This window comes from Tenebrio molitor, chromosome 2, assembly GCF_963966145.1.
Source record: "Tenebrio molitor chromosome 2, icTenMoli1.1, whole genome shotgun sequence".
Classification (NCBI taxonomy): Eukaryota; Metazoa; Arthropoda; class Insecta; order Coleoptera; family Tenebrionidae; genus Tenebrio; species Tenebrio molitor.
The window spans coordinates 13104808-13118644 of record NC_091047.1 but is presented as its reverse complement, the minus strand read 5'-3'; the positions used below and the strand labels follow the sequence as shown (position 1 = coordinate 13118644).

The 13837-nt window shown below is 35.8% G+C and overlaps 1 protein-coding gene and 1 non-coding gene across 5 annotated transcripts in view; both read right to left on the bottom strand.

Annotated features, from left to right (window-relative positions):
• The window catches only part of Sema1a (semaphorin 1a), a 240709-nt gene that overhangs the window by 196555 nt on the left and 30317 nt on the right, over positions 1–13837 (bottom strand). The gene's annotated exons all lie outside the window — the stretch shown is intronic.
• Positions 13411–13482, bottom strand: TRNAW-CCA (transfer RNA tryptophan (anticodon CCA)). Its single transcript has one exon. It is a non-coding gene; the product is annotated as a tRNA-Trp (tRNA).

Genomic DNA, 13837 nt, shown 5'->3' with positions numbered 1-13837 from the left:
TCAGATGACATTGAAACACTTCATATGTAAATATTTAAGCTACCACATTTCATATTTAAATTTTCTGTCTGGTCTTAGTTGGATAAAATAAACCCCCATTTTAACAGAGATTACTGGATCGTAGCCTTAACAACCCGCATAATTCATCTGAAGACCGCATCTCCACGCTTGTCCTTGCATAAATCAAAATAATAACGTACACATTCTATAAGATGCACCCGCATAATCGCATTATGTTAAATAGAATGCGACGTAAAGAACGACCTCCATAATCCCTACGACAAAAAGATTCAAACAAAAACATCATAGCTTCACCCAAACGCGAGCATCTTTTCGATAAGTAAAGACGTCAATATTGATTTGAAATGGGGTAATTAAAATGTAGGTGGTAGATTGAGAAAAACAGAGACATGTGAGTTAATGTTGCGTGTTTAACTAGATGCAAGTTGGGAGGAAGCAATGCGAAGTGGTATAGAGCCCTAAAGTTCCAATACTTGTGGTTCAGTAACCAAACATCCGCAATAGCAACCCTCATCTCGACCGTTCGCTTATGAAGACGCTGTCAAAGTAAACAGATGCATCTGCAAACATTGAAATCTCAGATTCGGCAGACGTTTCAGATGAAAAAGTACCGAACAGTCGCGCTCGCAGAAAACAATATTTTATCAGATTTGCGTAATCGCGAAGCATACATCCAGATGTAAATCAAAATGGAAACGGGACCGAACGTGTTGTTAGTATGCCGCGCAGTATTGCCAAAGACAAACAAAATTAGGCTTTGTCGGTGTAAATTAAAACAGACGTACTAGGTTACGACAATCGTAATCCCCCATGACGACAATTTCGCCATCTGCGCTGTATATTTTGCCAACCAATGACACGAAAAACGAAAGAAAAGAGAAAAAACAAATAGCACTCAATTATTATATTTTGGTTGAAAGGACTGCGAATTCCGGTCACCGCCGAATTGTCACCTTTCAACTGTACTGTTTTCATTATTAATTATCTGGCTGGCTGCAACAGCTTGAGCCTCAACGATCCATACGAACGAAATTGTTTACTTTGAAGTAATATCAACAACGTCGATCTATTCACAAATGAGCAAACTCAGTTAGGACGACGTGGAATAACTAATTTAATTAGCGTAATAGCGCTAGACTGAAAGGGTGTGCAAATTATTAATGAGCATAATGGTTCGTCGATTGTGCCGGAGTTCGCTACAACGGCTATCCGCTCCTAAAACGAATCGGGGCAATAAATCATATTTTAACAAAAACATTAAAACATCGTCGACAAGAGGCAGCCCCGATCAAATTCCAGGTTCGAAAAAATCCTTGTTCCCGATGTCAGGATTTCAACTTCCTGCACTGTTACAGCTTAACAATTTTAAACTCCGGTATCTATGTATATGATCAAATACGTTTACTTTGTTCCCGCTTACCAGTGCTGGCGGATGTAATGAATTCTTGTCTCATAAATATGTAACGTTACACTTTTCAACTTACCTGAAAAAAGCAGACCTTAGAAAATAGAATTGAACCGGCGCATCCGCCATTTCCGTAACGCAAGAATATCCAGTTGCCGTGCAGGTACTCGATTATTACATTAAGGTATGATCGAGTTGTTTACAAAGATTATTCGATAATTCGTAAAGTTTATGTGGACCACTTGATTCCTCAATTCCGGAAATCCATACACGGCACGGTCTTTTGAATAATCAGAATTTATGTGGAAACCTATAAACCAACTTGAAGACATCTTTGTGTGCAGTTAGATTAGTTGAGTTGCGAACAAGTTATGTATTAGTGGCGTCACCGGCGTCGCGTCGCTGCTTTGCCTCAGCTGAATTATGATGGAATACTGGTTCAACGAGAAATTCCACCAGAACTAAAACTATTCTCATTTACTTTTGCAAATATTACGCAACATTATGTCATAATCGCTCCCAAGTTTTCCGCAGACTGAAGAATGGCTTCCTATTTTTTGTCACCAGCAGTAATACGAAATGCAATTTATCGAAGACGGAAGAAACAACGGTTATCGATCAACGAAAACAATCACCCAAGGCGAGACATAAACTTTCCATTATTTCCTGCACTAAAACCGTCTTGTATAAAAATGAACAATTTTTCAGAGCGACGAAACTATCAGTATAAGATATCGTATTAATCATGCCCCTCTAGCAGCTTTTTGCAGCGACGCGTTCAATGCACTCATTTGAAACGATAAAAAACACGACTGCTACTCCTGCGAAATGATAAATGATTCCAATCATTACTAGCAGATACCGACACAATTTTGATGGATGATGTATGCATATCGATGTTCCATGTACACTGTTTGAAATCTTCGCTTTCCCACCAATCAATATTCAGGATCCCATTTCCACATAAATAAGACACATACACCCTCCAAAACACGAGGCGAATCCAGAAAGCTCCTCTCCACCCACTCCCCATCCACAATACTCCCAACTTATCTGTTCCGCCGGAGTGCAACGACTGTGCGACAAGATGCATTACACATGTTGGAGTAACTCGAGTGCGCATTATCATCTGTCGCATCACTTCATAACGATAAAATATTAAAATGCGCCTCCTCATGAAAAAAACATGAAATCCAAAGGTGTGAGAAATACACGGCAGATGCGCCGTCCCTAATTGGTCCTTCCCTGGGACACAATGCACCGATGCATCCGGTAAGTGGAATACATTTGCATCGCAAGTCGACGGGAAGTTCACCTGTCTAGATTGAGACTGGGCAGGATCCTCGCATAAAGCTCACGCATCCTACATGCATAAAGCTCAACGTCGACAATCGAACAACGCGACCTCGACATCCCAACTTTTACAGTTAATGCCCACGTATCAAGTTAAGGAGCACCGTAAAGTGTCCTAACGACCGGCAACACAATTAATTAAAATCCCCAAGCTCATGTGGTTGGCAAGTTTCCTTTGCGAGCCCTCCATAGAAAACATTCAAATTTACATCAAGATTCCGACACTAATTTTTACACCCGACAAAGCAACAGCTCCCCGTGATACTCACGACACGTTTAATGTGTCCTTTCATCCCCAAAACTTTATAACTAAGCCAATACCGTAAAATCTCACAACTCTCTACCACCTAAAACAAACTTACTACCAAGTCACTGCAAGAAAAACAAACGACAATTGTGTTCTTAAATGATGAAGTTAAATTGAAAGTACAAGGCGTTACATAGTACCCTTTATTTCTTTACTTCCTCAAACAAATCTGGATCTTGAAATGCGTAACACTTGAGTCAACAGTCCAAAGATCATTAAACTAGTGATTGAGTCTTTAGAACGGTCCGAGCAATGAGCGTAAATTTTTCCCATCTCGTTCCATGTCGACATGCTTTATTGAATTTGCGGACATAAAATAAGATTGCACTTGAATTCTCTAGGTAACCAAAACACGTAAAGAGCAATAAAATGACTGTAACAGGACGTTCACCAGTCAGTGTGGGCAACCGAGGAGGACCGAACTATGTCGAGGATGAAGGGTGGCAGAAGTGGGGTGTGGATCAATACGCCAAGAGGCCTACCCGGGTTATATGATACTTTTAATAGGATTAGCAAAATTACAGAGCATCCACAGAGAAAACGTTTAATTTAAACAACTTGATGACAAAATGAACGGAGCGTTTTTTTAATTCCCTTTCCCAAGATGCTTTCGATTATCGAGTCCGCCGAATTGAAATGTTTTAATATGTAAAGACCGCACAACGTGGTTGCGTGACCACTATTTGACACACAAAAAAATTGGTGCGCCGCATGGAACCAACGTCAGAATGAAAAACATAATAAATGCATAAGCAAGGCGGAAAATTTGTTTCAGAAATAACGATGATTTATTCGCGAAATCACAAAATCGTACGCGGATCTGCGAAAACTGGTCACAAAAACCACCAACGAGAACGTATTGCAAAATTGAAACTACCAGGGAAAAGCCATAGGTAATGCCATTATATGCAAATGAATATTTAAACCAACTGTTGCAGAAAACGTGCAGGTGCAACCTGTTCTGAAGGTGGGATTTGCCGGAATCAAAAGTTGTGTTTGCAATACAGCAGAATTTATATTGTCACCCAGCCCCCAATACCCCCAGCAATGGCGATTTAAAATTTTGTGCCATGATTTGACTTTTGATTTGTAGAAGGCGCTTAAAATACAACAGCAGTGGCTATTTAATGTTAAAGTAAAAGAAGACAGACCGTCGTAAAGAATCGTTTATAAAATCAAACACAGTTTAAAGTAAACCTAATAAAAACATATCGTAACGTAAGTCAACGTTAAAAAGTTGTTAGCGTTTTAGTATATTTTTAAAACCAAGCTGCAGTATCTATTCGTGCCGATTCTGCCTAGATATTAGAGAGAGAAGGGCAATTATTTTTGACGACGCTCCGGATTTAATACTTCGATACATTTACATTTTAGGGTCAGTTATCTGTCGCAAATTGTAAATATCTTGGCAACAAGAAGAATTAAATTAAGATTTTTGTTAAAAAAATTGTAATTTACTCGTAAGTATTATACATATGTATTACATTATACACGGTTATTATAAATGATTGTCCCATCGCAATTGGCGTTGAAAACCCACACAAATTCTGAATGTGCCGCCAGCCTCGCTACGTTAAACAAACAAGTAGACAGATTTCCACTACCGCCAGTATCACCACCTATCGGTGATACTAGTCTCACTCATGTTATGAGGCTTGCGGCACATTCAACTACGTCACCAACGCTAACTGCGGCTATGGAAAATGAAATTTCTGAAAACGTGTGGTGAAACTTAATAAACTGTCATTTGTGGCATTTACATGAATTTTATTTAAAAAAAATATTTTCACACTCAAGACAAAATATTCATGAAGAAATGGAATGGATATGGAAACTATGAAAATTTGTGACCCACTTTTCTAACCTTTCATTCGGTGCGATTCCAATTCAACATGGTTATCCCTTAGCAATGCCAGAAATGGTTATGTAAACATTTTCTGGTGATATAAAGAGTCTTGTCAAAAAATGCTATTCCAGTTTGATAAATCATATAATAATCTTTTTTTTTTTTGTTCGACACTGTCAGAATTTTAGAATTTTCTCCTGTGTGAACGGATTTTAATAAATGTCACAACTTGTCAAAACGAAACATCAAGCTAATTTTAAAGATTTTAAGCGATTTGGAGCCTTTAAGGGGCTCGTCGAACAAAAAAACGTTGTATTTAACTCGTTCGTGTGTGTGTAAATTGGGCCTTTTTTGGCACTCGTGCCATAACGATGGATATGATGGATCGCGGCAATAACAATCATTGCTCAAATTTGTAGATAGATAGCAATGTTGTTACTTAGCAATCCTGAATTAGGCATCGAATATTATTGCTGTTAGAGGCGTATTCTGTAATTTTTAAAGGGGCGTTAAAATTTTAGCGTCTTTTAAAATTTAAAATTTCTAGCCCTGATTGGTCATTGCTATGACAACTTAATTTAACGGAGCAGTTACAGAATACAGAATATATGAATGATAAAAGCTATGCCTCACGTCCCTGATCCCTTTTTTTGTTGATCATATTGTATAATCCCAGTAAAATTTATTTGGTTTTTGAGATACACTCGGAAGCCTCTTGTTATTTCCCAAAATATTGATTCGTGCTTAAACTTTAAGACCTTATAAAGCGTAAAGTATTTTTTTGTTCGACACTGTCAGAATTTGAGAATGTTCTCCTGTGTGAACGGATTTTGATAAATGTCACAACTTATCAAAACGAAATGTCAAGCTAGTTTTAAAGGTTTTAAGCGATTTGAAGCCTTTAAGAGGCTCGTCGAACAAAAAAACGTTGTATTCAACTCGTTCGTGTGTAAATTGGGCCTTTTTTGGCACTCGTGAGCCTTTAAAACGTTCGTTTCACTCGCGTTTTAAAATGGCCCACTCGTGCCAAAAAAGGCCCAATTTACGCACGAACTCATTAAATAAACTACTATAATCTAATGTTTTAAATAAAGGTGTATGACCTGAACTTGTTTGCTCAGAGATTATTTAAATATTCAATATTCGTGAACATTTTAAACAAACATGTAGTCAAAAAAAATTGAAAAAACTGATGTATGTATAAATAATAATTTAAGTTCTATGCGCTTTGTTTCTTTTGAGCATGTTCGGAAGATATTTTTAACAATTTCAAATCACGATTACGTCAGTTTTCAGCATCCTGAAAAAATAGGTAGGTATATTTCCAATGTACGAGTATAGCAACTAAATTCAAAAGATTGTGTTAGGTTTTTTTTCATTTGTAGAAAATGTAAGTATGAATGTTTACTGTACTTAATATTTTAACTGAAAATGCAAGATATACAGGGTGTCCCAGAACTCGCGGATCAAATTTACAGTGCGTTTTCCTTGGTGATAACTGAAAGCAATAGCGTTTAAACAAAAGGACAGGGTATAATGGATTTTTTGTAATGAATAATTAAAGTTGACCAATCAGAAGGACGCTGTTAATTTGAATTTCACGTAAATTTAACCAAAGGTTTGAATTGCCTAGCAACATAATTCTAGTAAGAATGGTATGGAATTTCAAGTAAATGTTTGGGCAACTGTAAAGATTTTGACAACGTCAAGTTCGAAATTGTCAAACTTCGTATTGAAATCATGTATACAGCTGCAGAGTATGTTGAAATGCTCATAATTTATGGAGAGTGCCCGCGCAATGCACGTGAGGATGCAAGAGAATATGCAATACGTTTTCCACGACGTTTGCCATATCCAAATTATAACGTATTTCTACGGTTGGTGTACCGTGCTCGAGACACTGGGTTCTTGGTGCCTACCTGACAAGAAATTGGTGGTCCCCCGCGAGAAGTTAGAACGCCAGAGACTGAAGATGCTGTTCTTCAGTCCTTTGATGACGACGGTACAAGAAGTATATTTGAAGAACTATATTTACCGCGAACCTATCAATATTTTAGAAGAACTAATTGAGAAATGACCACATTCATGAAACACTGGCTACTGTTATTCCTAATGTGCTTAGACTGGCAAAGGAAAATTTAATAAAACGAGCTCGCCTATTCCTTCAGATGAAAGGTGGTCATTTTGAACAGTTGTTATTAATTATTCTTTTTATTTTGCATGTTTCTTATTTCATTTGTTGCATTCTACATCGTTTAGTTATAAAATTTGATCATACATTTTTACTAATAATGATGCTAAAATAAATAGGTTAGTTCAATCCAGTTTTGTCTCTTTCTTTCAGAACTGCCACTATGCTTGATCTGTTGTTCAGAACCTACGTGTAACTCCAGCTTTTTTTGCAATGTCAAGAATGTTCTTAAAAGTCTTTTCTTTCATTTCGACGATGACGAGACCCGCTCGTGTAGCTGCGCTAATACGTTGCAGATGCAGAGTGTATGCACAGGAGTCAGGATACATTTCTTGTGATTCCGATTCACTTCACAGGCCCTGCATATTTCACTTTTTACTAAGATTTTTAAGGTAGTAATATGTATTACTCACTTGACGCTACGTCGCCAATTCGCCATTTTACCTTCCATCCACAAAGGTTCAATTCATCATATCCCTCCCGTCAATTTCCCATACCCCTCAAGGTTACAATTGCTCTGGAAATTTTCACTCATAACAAACCATATTTGCATATTTCATTCATTGCCGGAAGAAGAAACTTCTTACGTTCCCTGATTTAGATTCTATACATTTGTTCACCTGCCTTTGGCGAAATTATCCCATTTTTGGTTATTTCAAAAGTAGCTGTCACTTTTGACGTCTGTTTCGACAAGTTGACCAGATAAATATTGAAAATAATTTTATTATTCATCGAATTATACGTTGCTTGGCAATTGAGGGAAGGTATTCAATTTTCTCATAAAGGGAAAATTAGATCGAGCTCTATTGGTCAATTTGATTAATTCATAACTAAAAAGCTGTTGCACCCTGAATATTTTTCTAAACGTTTTTTACCTTCATTACCATCAAGGAATATACAGTTTCAATTTGATCCGCGAGTTCTGGGACACCCTGTATAAGAGTCTATAAATATGTATTTCTTGTTTATTTTACATACATCCGCGAAATGTTAAAGTAAGACCAAAAGATAAATAGATTTGGAAATTTCACAAACAGTAAATTTAACATAAGATAAAATTTAATGAGAATTATTTAACAATAACCTGTTTTAGATAAGCTACCAATAATTGTTATTTTACAGTTTACACCATCTCTGCTTAGGTATACGTCATGTGATTAGGTATTTTAATTTAACTTCTAATTGAAACAGTGAAATTTTAATCATTTTCAATAATCGCAAATTTATCTGTGCAACTTATTGCATTTCCTCACAAGTCATACATTCCACGATAAAAATAATGATCTGATTTCTTCAAATGAGTCAGATTTTGTAATGTGTAGTTCCCATGCAACGACATAATTAATAGTTGGTCGGCGTCTGAAATAAAATTTTAAAATGAAGACAACTACGTAAAGTAAATTACAATTCTAAAAAACCCTATGCAAAGAAAAGTATAAAAGCGACAAACATATGCAAATCACCAACAGAATTGAAGCCAACTTACAATTCATATTCATGTAAGTCACGATACCACCTGACCCAAAGATGTAAAGAATATTATATTTATTCTGTGTTTCCTCGCGACGCACTTGGCTGCAGTTGAACAGTATTCGTGCATGGAAGAGTCTTCCAGCGCCTAAAATAAACTTCTTCCGCCGAGAACGCCCGCCGTCAACGCTCGTGAGCCTCTTGGTGCTGGCAACACCCAACACTTTAAAAACTCGGCATCCGCTGACAAAGGCGCACGCTGTTGCGTTAAAAATTCACCCACGTTCTCGGCCTATGTTTCATTAAATTAAAACCGAAATTAAATTTATTATTCAGAACGGTATAGTCGCACCTCGATGCCGCGTATGTTTCCGAGGGGTTGTTAGGCCAGCGAATAGACCGGAAACGGAGTAAAGACAAGGTAACTTGGAAGATTTATAACATGAAACTAGGAAAAACAAGTCGCAGTAGGACACAGTACGAGGAACCGCGGCACGCTCATAACAAGTTGACTTATGCTGCTGGCACGTGTGGGGGTGGTAAAGCACAAAACGTCAAAATAAATTCGAAAATGTCAGATGTACATTTTTAAACCGGACCATAAATTATTCCACTTTGCTCTAGTACTGTAGCGACTTTGCGGTTGCGGATTTATATCATAGTGGATAAACGTGTCTCTTGAAAAACGGACTAGTCAGATCTGTAAGTTGCAAAAAATGAAATGTACAATATCAACAAAAAAAAAAAAGCGGTCACATTAAAATTTTAATCGACGTCAGTACCAAAATAAAGTTTTAGAAATTTATCCTGGCCCCTTATTTGTTAATCTGACGCAATTAGATTTTAAACAGATTTGGAAAAAATGTGATGTATTCGTAATAAACACACCGAAATTCAAAAAGTTGTTTTTTAGTAGTATGTAGAAACAACATGCCCGAATATGCAGTAAAAAGTCATAGCAGCAATGTTTTGTTTCAAAGTCTCTAAAGAAATACACTTTTTAAATTTCTCATCGTATTAATCAATATTAATATTTACTTGCGTTGATACCTTCATGGCAACTGTAGGAGCCAACAGTGAAAACGTCAAGTCAATTAAAACTCGAGCGAATTTAATTACATAAACGAAGGTAATAAAATAGTATATTACGATACATGTTCGATAAGTAAAATACTGTTGCCCCAACACCAACCCAGCACCAACTGTTTTTTTTTTTATTAAAGTTATTTGTTTAATATTATACTCAATTTGTCTTGATTAATAAGAATACATTTAAAAAATTCCCCTTTCATACCGATTATTTTAACTTATTTACTGTTCATAATAGCACTCGTACCGTTATAAAGGATCGGTTATTATGTTATTTTCGTAACGACCGACAAGGAATCGGTAAGTTGATCTTACTGTGCCTGATAACCTAACGAAGCGAAAATCGGATGTAAATCATGCTGCTTTGTAGTAAAGAACAGTATAACGAATACTCTAATATTTTGGGATAAATAAAAAATGCAAAAAAAAATTGTGTTTAATTATTACAACATCAAAATTAATACTTTAATGAACATGTACAGTGTAACTGAAAAAATATTCCACCTAAAGAGACCTACGAAAATCAAAAACAAAATTGCAGGGTTATGCAGTTAAACTGTGCAAATGACATGTCGTATGCCATATGAATCTTAACAACCTGGAAATAACTGTGGTCGCCATTTTCGCATATTTTAAATGAGCTGTACATTGAGGTGGGCACTAAAACGTATAAACATCGCTTAAATGAAATTGCGTAACATTAGTATAGTGCTTTATAGTTACATACATCATGTACACGCTGCTGTCAAACTGATTTAGTGTCAGATCTTTCAATACTGTATATTTGTTGGCAGAGTAACAATGTAAGCTCGAAAATAATAATTTATGTAGATTTTTACATGTTTGTTACCGGTTTGTCCAATGAACGATTCTCATTGTCAGTGAGGTCAAATGATACAGGTGTGAACACTGCAAAGCGCTTGTTAGCAAATTATGTGAGATTAGGAAGTAAATCCGGTAGTACAAAAATAAATACGTGATGCGTTTTTATGGCCAAATTTACATTTAGCATAAATTATTCCCACACAAACGATTACCACCAACCGAAAAAATTACGAAATATTAGAAGAAGCTTAAGCTGGGCGGGTATTTATTAAACGACCCACTCGTAGTAACGCAAAGTAATTTTCCTATGTAACTTTTACTGTAAACATATTTATCAATAGCTATTCACAAAAATATTTGTAGTTGAACAGTTTTTCCTGTAAGTAACTACATATTTACCTTCGCGATTAATGTGCAATGCTAATAAAAGGAAATTATAAAAATGGGCAACATCATTCTTTTAATAATCTTAACGTCCATCTAAAAAATATATTTTTCATTAATACATTAATACCGAAGCTGTTGTTTAAATCACGAACGTGTTTTGTCTTGATTTAATTCACTCCTCCTGGTATGTATTGGTTTTAATTCAACAAAAGTTGTTTTAATAATTCAAATGGATACTTATGCAAAAAACCGCAGGTGTGCATCGCAGTGCACACAATAGCACAAAACATCCTGATTTTTAATTAGCGAGAACCATATTGGCAACTACATAAAGCGATGTTTGATGTTGATAGCCTTAGGTGTAGATTAACTTTACGAAGAAGTTTCCCTACATACCGTACATCGCGAGACACAAAGTGTATTACCACATCACTTGCATAGGTCTCGGTGACCGAAAGTTCCCAAACAAAACTTATTCCGGTGTAAACACAAATTACTATTTTTGCCTCAGTAACCACTTGAGAAAATATTTATTTTAATTTCGTGGGTTGAAAATTCACTTCGAGATAAATACAATGAATATTTTCTATTTCATTAATGGCACAATATACGCTTAATAAACGCTTTTTTTTTAACATATGATTTTAACTACAAAATTAATAGTTATTTACACAGTTAGTGGGATAAAAGCAATATTACAGGATTCGAGTGTGAAGATTGCAGATGACGAGGGCGTTAGCCCGAGTTCATCTGTAATCACACGAGTTTCCTGTAATATGCTTTAGCCCACGTGTTATGTATAAAATTTTATCTAAGACCACCCCGAATTTAAAAAAAAAGGTAAATCTTATTTATTTCCGCCAGTTTCATTACACCACTCAGTGGAATAATAACTTACTTATCCCACTGAGTGGGGTAATAAAGCTCACTTATCCCACTGAGTGGAGTAATGAAATGCGTCCGGTAATGAAGTTCCTTATTCCACTCAAATGAGTGGGATAAGTGTCATTTATCCCACGGGATTAGATAAATTTATTTATTGGACATGAAAATGTTCACCAATGTAAATGTATAAAACAAATAACGTCAAAAAGACTTTCTTTGTTTCAAGAAATATGAAAAATGCATGTACAATTTCTTACTCAATACTCGTACAACAGTCTTCTATTTTAATAAAATGTGGCCTTGTCCTCATAATAATGATCTATGAAATGTGTTATGCACGAACATAATGTAACCGCTTAATGAACCGAAATAGGATACGAAGGCGAATTCTCCTTTTAAATCCCTAATTAGAACTGTTGTGAACAGCGAATTACTACAAATTCTGACATGTTACTGATAAATCCCAAGATGGTGCTACATACACTGAAAATCTAGGTTAATCATGTAGAAATCAAATGATCACATTATTGTATCAAATCACATTTCCAATAAGTCGATACATTCGCGACATTCTGACTAATTGGCACCATAGTATAAGTAACTAGGCATACGTAATTAGCTAACAATGTTAGAGAAACATCAGACAACAATATACCGACAGAATGTTTTCCGACGATAACTAAATAAGGCATAATAAGACATAGTTCAGCACAAAATGTTAAAATTACAATTAAAAAAATACTGACTGTCCCTGAAAACATAGCACCTCCGAAAATGCGTATTTCAGTAAAACAAGAGTTTGAAAGAAAACAAACACCAATTGTTTATGTTACTTTTTTTTGGAAGCGATAAAATTATCAATACACGATATATTTGTCATGAAAATCTATCAAAAATTTCACAGTTCTGTTTTCGCTAGTGTGTTGTAAATGTTCCGTATAGATCCCTATCGCCTCTCATCCAGAGAGCCCAAGCTTTCAGTAGGAACAATCGCTAACAGTGTAGGAAGTAGAGTGTCAGCTCTAACTTCAGGTAGTGAACAACGCCGTAGTGAAGAAGTAGAGTCCTGAGAGAGAGATTATCCACAACACGGAGTATTGGAAATGAATGGAGGGAAGATATAGAACGCCAAATCTCATATAATCGATTATTGCCGGACTTCTGGACTGGTTTCCTATCGTCAACTTTTGTGCCTTCCCAAGCCTTCCATGGCCTGTTCGGTCTCCCGATTTGTCTCCAATCGACCATATCTAGAGACTTAAATGATCTTCTACTGCGATTACCGTAAGGATGGAATGACTTCAGGATATCCATTTAATTGAAAACATGACTTGACGTGTAATCGAGTTTTACGAAACAAAACTCATTATTTCATTTTATTTTTATTTTGCCGATTACATACATCACAGTTCACAGTTCAAGATGTTACAATTTCCATAAAGGTATACCTATACCTATTATCCTCAAATTAATAACATCCTTATAAAATTCTGTACACATTTTCAATTCAGTTCAAATACAGATTAAAATAATATGTACTTCACATGATAACTTTCAAAGTGTGCATAATAAAATTGCTGTAAAACCTCCCTGAAAATTATAAATAAAAAAAAAGTAGAAAAAAAAAGCATTGACCCCGACGTGATTTGAACACGCAACCTTCTGATCTGGAGTCAGACGCGCTACCGTTGCGCCACGGAGTCGTTACAAATGTACGTGATCCTCAGAGAGATCAAATTGTAACGACATTTAATATTTGTCATAATTGTTTATTAAAAATTATATATTTAAATTTACATACATAAATGTCTAAGAGGGACAATTTCATTCAAACAGAAGTACTTTCACTGTTTATAGAAATGGACGTTACGCTCCATTTACAACATAACCTCATTGGTCATTTATTACCTTCCATTCAACGTCAATATTTTATGAATCTTGATGGTTTTTGAACTCACCAAAAGCAAAATGTCAAATAACGAATGCCACACGACTAGAGTAGGTTCAAAACGTTGCAGTATTTTTTATTTGATGGGTAATTATGCGGATATACTTCGT